This window comes from Gossypium hirsutum, chromosome A05, assembly GCF_007990345.1.
Source record: "Gossypium hirsutum isolate 1008001.06 chromosome A05, Gossypium_hirsutum_v2.1, whole genome shotgun sequence".
Lineage (NCBI taxonomy): Eukaryota > Viridiplantae > Streptophyta > Magnoliopsida > Malvales > Malvaceae > Gossypium > Gossypium hirsutum.
Genome location: NC_053428.1, coordinates 109821914 through 109831170, shown reverse-complemented (window position 1 = coordinate 109831170; position 9257 = coordinate 109821914). Strand labels below are relative to the sequence as shown.

Sequence of the window (9257 nt, the reverse complement as noted above, 5' to 3'; positions counted from 1 at the left end):
TTTTCCGTCTGACTCCATTTATGTATTTAGTGATTTTTTTTCTTTGGTAACTAGGTACTTTGTAACCTTCATTGCACCATTAATACACCCCGGCAAGGAATCTAGTAAAGTTGAAAGCGATGCAACATTGAGCTTGAAAGGAAAGGACATGTAATAGCAGGAAGAGAGTGATACTACCTGATGATGTACCAAATATTGGTTGGCTTAATTGTTTTAAGATAATGATGTTTTTGACATGAAAAAGACAAAAGTGATGGCAAGGTCGAAGGAAAACCAAAGTATTAAATTCAAAAGAAGGGGTGAATTTGTAACAGGCATGCAGTAGGGAGAGAGACACCAAACCAGCCAAAACATGGTTTTGGATTTCATAAGAACGGGTGCTGTTTTATTAAACCTATTGGAGGAGTGGGTGCACCGCTAATGTAATGAACAACATCTTATGCACCAATAGTTCCCTTTGGAACTCCTTGAGCAGTTTGACAATCAAAGGGAGAGATCGATAGCTGGGTTGGTTGTAACCTAAAGCCTCTATAGCCTTTAGGTAAGCAAACGGGATGTGCCTTAACTTGCGTGCCTTGTAGCTTTGTTTTTTCTTTAATTCTTTATTCCAATAAAGTAAAAGCTTAGTTTTGTTCATTTCTAAACCCACGCTCCGTTCGTTCCACGCGATTGCACCTCCCACCAGCATACAAAAGTATCTTGTATTGTTGGTCTCCTCTTATTTTTGCCACGTCGTTAGTCACCTCATACTCATGACAAAATAAGCTTATATATGTACTTAAATTTAGTATTTCCTCTCAATTTGATATTTATAATTTTTTTTATTCCAACTTATCACTCGAATTTTTTATCAATTATTTTAATACATTTTTAAAATATAGTTTGGATGAGTGGTACATTTATCTGCGGTTAATATAAAAACAGCGATGACAATTAAATTAGATACTATAGCGATACTGTAGCGTTAGACAAAAAGTAAGCTAAATGTATCGCACCGCACTGCCCATCCAAACCCACCCTCAATCTCATTTTTATTGTGTTTAGGCTTTCAAATTTACGTTTAAAGAACGCGTTTTTTTAAGTTAAACTAACTGTGGAAAAGTGTTTTTTAAGTCAAAATTATTTTCTAATAGACTATTGGAGGATGAAATTGAGATCAATTTTGAAATTGAAAAATCCGTACACAGGTTTAATCACACATATAACTTTCACCTATGTACGGAGTTTTTTTTTCTTTTACAAAGTTTTATTGAGTAGAATTGTGAATGAAAAGATGATGATATGCCATTGGATGTTGGCAAAATAATGTGCATGATTTGGATATAAGGTACAAGTTTATTTGAAATGAAAATGTGAACAATTGAGGGTTATATGTGTGATTGAGCTCAAAACTTTTATGTTTAATGATGTTGTTTGAATCTTGATAGGTATATTTGTTTTACATAATGAGTTTGTATGTGATAGGAAATTGAGGTCAGTAAATGTTTATATTTTATGAGCTCACTACGTATTTTAAATACTTATCCATGTTATTACTTTTTTTTGTAGATTTTGGACGTTTGGAATGTGTTTACCGAATCAGAGAGAAGCACATACCTACCGTCTTTCGATTCGGTAGACTTTTTGATGTTTCATTTTGGATAGTTGTGGCATGTACATAGATTGGATTAACTCATGTAAGATATTGTGTGTTTTGGTATAACAGCCTTGTATATAAGCTTATGTTTGTGGTTTGATTTATGGTGTATGGTTAACGCCAAGTTTGGTATTTTTAATGGTATTTTGCATATGAATTAGATGGTGGCATGAAATGGCTATAAACTTTGGCTTGTGTTAAGCAAAGGTTTATGCTTCCATGTCGCGACATTAAGTTCAGTTTCCAGCTTCTTAATTTTTTTTTTCGAATTCGTCACCCACTATGTCAACACCTACTATGAAAAACTAGTAAAAGTAACTAGGATTAATACTAAAAATAAAATAAACAAACAAGAAAAATTAAAAAAAAAGTAAAGAAAATCATAGAAGTCTTTTTAAAAAAACAGGACAATCTATACCGTCACCATAAATGAACTTCCATTTGGTTCTCAACACTTTTATTCATCGTTTGTTCTCCCATCGACAAATACAAACCAACCTCCTCGATCGAATCCACTAGCAACGTTTTATCTTTGACTGACGTGACATCCACATTACAAGCCATTTGATGCAAAATTCAAGCCAACCCCACTATGTTTCGGGGTATTATTACCTCGCGCATCTTCACCCCAATGTCGGTGAGGCTTTGGTTACTCGAGCTATACCTCTATCTTCGAATGAGAACAGAACGAACTCGTCGACTCCTTTGGTTGGCATCTCTCCAACTATAGCTAGAAAGTGTACAGACTCTATTACACATTCATTCAGAACTAATTTAAGCTCACTATTAGTGGTTACTCCTGCATTTACTCCTACTCCTACATCAATTGGATCAGAGACACATTCTTCCATATTCAACTCCTGATCATGGTCTCCGATTCCAATCGCTTGTTTAAATTCATCATTTAACTTAGCTTGGTCATCAATGATATAGTGGCCCTTATCGTCAAAGTTGGGAATATCATGCACGACCTCTTCCATTGAAGCCTGTACTTTATATTGATATTGGAGAAATTCCAACCTTATTGTAAATTTATTTGATATGGACATGGCCAACACGGTAGCTTCAACAGAAGGCATTGGAACATCATGCATGACTTCTTTCATTGGAGTTTGCGTTTTCGATTGAGATTGGAGAAATTTAAACCTCCTCACAAACCTATTTGATATGGACATGGCCGACTCAAGATTATTCAAAGCACTAAAATGAACATCCAATTATGGGTATTCCGCATATCCGCTATGCTCTTCACCCAAATCCGGATAGGAATACTAAGGCTGGGGGTAGTTCTGAGGTTGTGGATCATAAGTTGGATAATTGTTGTACCATATCGGTTATACCTCTCTCTTTTGGTTGCATACTCACACGAACCATAAGGAGTTTCGTATGAATATTTGTGTCTATCATATTCTTCGTCATAACTCTATTGGTTTGTTGAGGCTCCGTTCGACCAACTCGATCTTTGATTGTTCATGTGTTGCATATAATACCATCTATACATGTCATTATCCATGATTAAGTTAAACTTCCAACAAGTTGATGAGTTCTCATTATATGATTATTTTGGGCTATATCTTACTTGTATTTTCTTAGTTTCTTGATTATTTTTATATTTTTTAGTTTATCTTACTTTTTTATGTTTGTATTGTAAATATTGTGTGTTTTTCTCGCATTTAGTTTCAATAAATTATTCCATGTGGAATTTGTAGGTAAAACAGGTTTGGGAAGAAGATGTTAATAATGGAACCATGAAACTGAAATCACTAAGCTTAAAGTTGATCCAAGATGATGAGTGAAAGTCCAATGCTCAAAGATTTAAAATTTGTAATTTGGACACATTCCAAACTTCCAGTCGGAACACTTCTTAGTGTTTCAATCATTTCTCGAGCTTCAGGACTCCATTTTAGGTGTAATTTATATCGTCAAAAAGGGAATTTGAAGATCTATTTAAATATCAGCACACCAATACCAAAATGAATCGGGAAGAAATCTAAAAGTAAAGGTAAATTTACAGGTTTCACATTGATGGACAGTTTGAAGCATTTTCGTGTATGGATCATATCTCTTATCATACTTCAAATTTGGAGTTGGAATTTCTTTAATGAATGCACAAGATCTTGACCATCAATTGACTTTCTTGTATTTTTTCGATTGGGAGACGTTAACTTAGTCAAAAGAAGTCATCAATTAACATGAGAAAAATGACTCAAAAGATGACAAAGAAGTGGATCTAGAAATTTATTACTTGCAAGTCCTTTGCATTGTCATTTTTCTCTTCACAAACCTCTATAAATAGTCATTGGTTTTAGAATAGGAGGCATCTTAAAGTTAGGATCAAGATCATTTCCTTGTTAAGTATTTGCTTATTCGTGTAAAAGCTCAAGTTTTTATATCTAATATGTCTTTTTTTATATAAGTTTGAGTTGTATAATTTTGTTATTCTAAGTTTTCAATGCTGAGGTGAAATGGTGAATCTCTTGGAAAATATTAAGGTAAATTTCATACTCATCATTTGAGCTAGAATTAATTATCAACCACTATTCATAATCATACTTGTAAAGTAAGATCTTTTATTTGTTATAGACAATAGATGACACAATGAATGCTTGGATAAATTAACCTTGATTTTTTGTAGACATAAAAAATTGGCATAATAAATATGTAAAAAAAAATTATAAGGCTTGAAGTTATGAAGTTATTATAATACCATATGGTATATTTTTGGACTAAACTTAAATAATTGAACTGTCATATTACACCATCCTTTGGTTATGGATTCATTTGCTAAATAGTTGGACTTATTGAACAATAATATTAGACACTCATTTGATGGACATACCTTTGTTTATAGATTCATATGCTTAATTATTGGGCGTACATTGCTTGATTATTCGATTGGGACCTCCAATTTTGTGTAGATTCTAATTGAGTAATAACAATGAGTACTAAAATTTAAATCTTAATATGAAACCAAGATTTGATCCTCTAACATCAACATATTTTCTTCCAGGTACTTGTTTTCATTATTCTTAGTTAATTTCTTACGTTGACTTTTATTTTTATTTCTAATGTTTCTTGCTGCTACTACTTTCATTTTCGACACTCATTCCAAAGTTAAGTGTTAAATTTTTAGTTTAGCATAATACTTGTAATATTGTAAGCTCTAATCAACTTCCCTATAGATTGACCTCAAACTCCTGAGATTTTTTTACTTGAATATAACCTGCACTTGGGTTGTAGACCTAGAAAGTTCTTGTCAAGTTTTTAGCACCGTTGCCGGAGAAGATAAGATTTAAATTACAATTTTATAAGTTTTTTTTCTTTACATAGGTATATTTGGTTGGTTTTACCAATTATAATATTTTTCTTTATTTCATCTCATCTTTTTTCTTTTAAAGAACGGTTGTACCGCCTAATTTGTCTATACATATTTGGCATCGTGATTTTAATTCTCATCGTTTAGTAAGAAAGAATTGTGAAACTTTTGTTGGTAATTTGATTGAGACTCCTCCACATTCACATATCATGGATGAAATTAAAATAGCTCCTAATGAAAATGAGATTCTACAAGTGCGCACCATGCATAATTGCTTTCAACCTCCTCGAAACTCAACACCCTCTTGCTTTGTTTTACCTTTGAATGCAAATAACTTTCGATTCAAACCTAGTATGATAACTTTAGTTTTTAATTTTCATGGCTTAGAGTCTGAAAGTCCTTACTTACATCTTAAATATTTTGATGAAGTATGTGCCACCTTTAATGAGTCACCTTGTGCTAATGAAATTGATAAACTCAAAATAAGGCAAAAATTTGGTTTAATAATTTAAAACCAAAATCAATTGGTACTTGGCAAGATATAAAACTGAATTTTTAAAGAAATTTTTTCCGACACAAAAGACCAATGCTTTTAAAAGGCATATTCAAAATTTCTTGCAAATTTCAAATGAACCATTTTTTCAATGTTGGGAACATTTCAAAGATTTGTTAAGTTCTTGCCCACATCATGGTTTTGAAAATTGGTGGACTTTAAGTTTCTTTTATGAAAGTTGAACTTCTGAAACTAAACAATTTGTTAAGTCAATGTATAACAGAGACTTCCTTGATAAAGAACCTGAAAAGGCCTTTAACTACCTAGATCACTTCGACAAAAAATTCACTACCTTGGCACATATTTTAACCCTCTTGAAGGTTCTATTAGATCAAAACTTGCTAATAAGAAAGGAAAATATCACTTTAGTCAAGAATATTATTTAAGTGCTCGAATGGCTAGTTTAACTAGAAAGGTTGAAGCCATGAAGCTTAGAAAGTGCAAAGAGTTAAACTGGTAAAAACTGAAAATTTTTGTGGTATTTGTGAAATTATGGGACATTCTACTGTTGAATGTCCAAATATTTCACCTTTCAAAGAAATGTTGCATGATCAATCGAATTAAATTCAATCAAATGAATCAAACATACTAATGTAACATATAATCTTACATTTTTGTAATTCAATTACTAAATATAATTTTGTATTCCTTGAACCAAACACCTTCGAAAACCAAGCTGGAAACGAGTGAAGACCATGACACTGCAGAACGAGGGCATGTAGTGCTAACTGAAAGCCATCTTAATATAGCATGAGCCGGAGCTACTGCATTTGTAGCCCATTAGATGAAAAGTTAGCCCCGACACAGGTTAAGAATAGTTAAACATATTTTTTATAAAGAAAAATCTAAAATTTATATATAAATTTCAATCTAATATGTAATATGAAAAATAAAATTTGATTTAATTTATTTATAGATATAAAATTTTAATTTGATTCACTTATACACATTATAAATTATATATATATTCATTTGTGAATTTATTTATTTATATCAAATATCGAAGCAAGATTCACTGACTTTGTTGAGAAGGCAGGCAGGCAGAGAAGGTTAGCCCTAGAAAAAGAGCAAAAGGGGTCACATGGGAGAGAGATGAAGAAGAGGAACAGAAGCAGCCCTTGGGTGCATAGTGCAGTGCTGCCAAGAAGCATGTTTGGCTGGATCCAGTGGCATCAGCCGCAGCACCCGCTGTCTATTTACAGTCCCAAATTTTGTCAGCACAGACACACACATTCACAAAAGAAAATTTTAACCCCTCCCTCATAGAAGTTTTTTCTTATAAGATAAGCGACAACGAAGAATCTTTCTTTGGGCAAAAGTTGTTGCTTGCTCTTGTCTCATCAATGAACCCTTTTTCTCCCAAATATATAAACCCAACCCCCCAATAAAGACATGGAAAGCGATGTCATTATGTTCTATATTTTGTGTATGTGATGTAAGAGGGAGAGAAGTTGATGAGGTGTTGGAATTGCAGAGACAGCTAAGGATTAGAGAACAGATGGAGGGATGGGCCGAAAAGATTCTCTTTCTTCTTCTGAATTTGAAAGGCTAAGAAGAATAGATCATATTATGGAAGCAAAATATATAATGCATTAGTATGATCAACAACTGCATGCCTTGGAAATTGATGCTATTGTCATTGTTTCTATTACTGGCTCGCTTTCAGAAACTGGCCAAACGGCAAGGGCACGCCATATCTCCATAACAAGGAAATGTCGTCCTTGGCCAATTTATTTATGTTAAAATATTAACCCATGTGACTGTCCATATGTCAGAGACATGAAATATGATATTATGATTTTGAGATGAATTTTAATACTGCTCATTATACCTTTTCCCCTAAAACCAGTGGTGTTGGTGACAGACTAACAGCTTATCCATTGCTCCTAGATCTCAAAATCTGATTCAAAGGTTGGGTTGGGTTGGGGTTGGGGTTGGGGTACATATGAATTAGTAAAACTTGACAACAGTCAAAACTTATCCAATCATGGCAGAGAATGTGCAATACACAAATTTGGGTGATTAATAATATAATTTTATTACATAATCAGGACCTGTCTAAATCAAAAGCACAAAGCAAGTAAATATCCATAGCTGATAAAAAGCTATCATATATAACAGAAGCCAAAACCATGCAAAATGAAAGTACACTGCATTGATCTTTAAATTTCTTAAAGAGTACACTACATTGCTATTCCTAGAATGCTAGCCCTACCCTAGGATATATAACAGCAGTTTTACGTTTGAGATGGCTAGCTGTAGGTCCACAATCTAAGATTTGCTTGGCTGTGTAGGTTGTGCTTTTGGGGAGAGATTGACGGGGAAATGTCCTGAATGAAGTATCTTGTCCCCTGAATTTTGTCTTCTACCTCTTCTGTGAATGTTCAAGTCTGCCAGGTATTTTCTTTTCTTTTATTTTAGGTTGATCCCCTTCTGTCGCGAATCCCTCTCTAAATTTTCTTACTGCAACACCTTCCCAGTCCGTACATATTCCCTAACTTTGTTATTCACATACAAATTATGCCATCTAACTTTATTTACATAATAATTATTTTTAAATAGATATTAAAACTTTAAACTGAAAGTAAATGCTCAAGACCCTAAGTTTTCAATTTGAGTTTTAAATATTTATTTACAATACCTATAATTAATATTTAATAATGTTTAAATAATTTATTATTTTTTTATTTAATAATAATATCATTATAGTGTATAAGATTCATGTTTAATAATGGTTTTATAATATTATCATGTTAGAAGAAATTAAGAGAAATGATTATATGAAATTGTGATTCCACGGCATCTCTATACCTTTTGATTTGTAGTATTTTTAGTTGAATTTGAATTTTTGAGAAGGAAAATGCTGAAAATCAAGAGAAAAAAATCTGATTTGTTATTCTCTTATTATAAGGTGATAAAAATTACCTGGAATCACAATTTCATACAATCTCTATCCAGAAACTAGTTTCCCATTTAATTTGAGAATTTTCGAGACAAACGTATGTTTAGTTAACCTTGAATGGATGAGATCCACTCCAATGAAATATGATCAAATCTTTTCTAAACCTACCTTTGAAAATCGAAGCTCGATACTAAAGTTTTTAATAGTAAAAATGGATGAAATTTTTAATAAAAAGATTTTTTTATTTAAAGTAAAAAAATAAATTTCCTCATTTTTAAAATATAATGAGTAAAATGTAATTTGACTCTTCGTACAAGAACCTCCATACTACTTTTACCATCTCTTTTCTATTAATGGAGTAAGACCAGAACAACTTATTTTAAAATTCTTGAAACCTTCTAAACTTATGGCTTCTAGATTTAAATTTGAAACGATGATGTTTCTTGATGATGTTTCTTTTAAGAGTTTCCTAAAATTGATCTATTTTCTTTCCATGGAACAAGATGTGAGATTAGCTATTGAAATATCTTCAAACCAAAGTAATGTTCTTCTCTTTCATGTCTGGTACTTGTAAAATTATTCTAAGGGGACTCTTTCTTAAAGTGTCATCCATTCAAATAATTTTTTATATGATATGATTTCTTTATAAAATAGTTTTAAAATAATTTATCTTTTTTACTAATTTCTTAATTATGTTACAGGCAATAATTATTAAAGAATTTGATCTTTTTATAAAAATGCTTTAAAAGAATTTTACTTGCCAAAAACAGAGACCTATCCCAATGTCTAGTACAAATGAGAGATGTTACTAGAACACATACATGACAAAAATTCCAAAGATATTAAAAAT

At 32.0% G+C, this 9257-nt stretch overlaps 1 pseudogene; it reads right to left on the bottom strand.

The window, feature by feature from the left end:
* Positions 1 to 5547: 5547 nt before the first annotated feature.
* On the bottom strand, positions 5548 to 5647 carry LOC121230166 (uncharacterized; annotated as a pseudogene).
* Positions 5648 to 9257: the final 3610 nt, after the last annotated feature.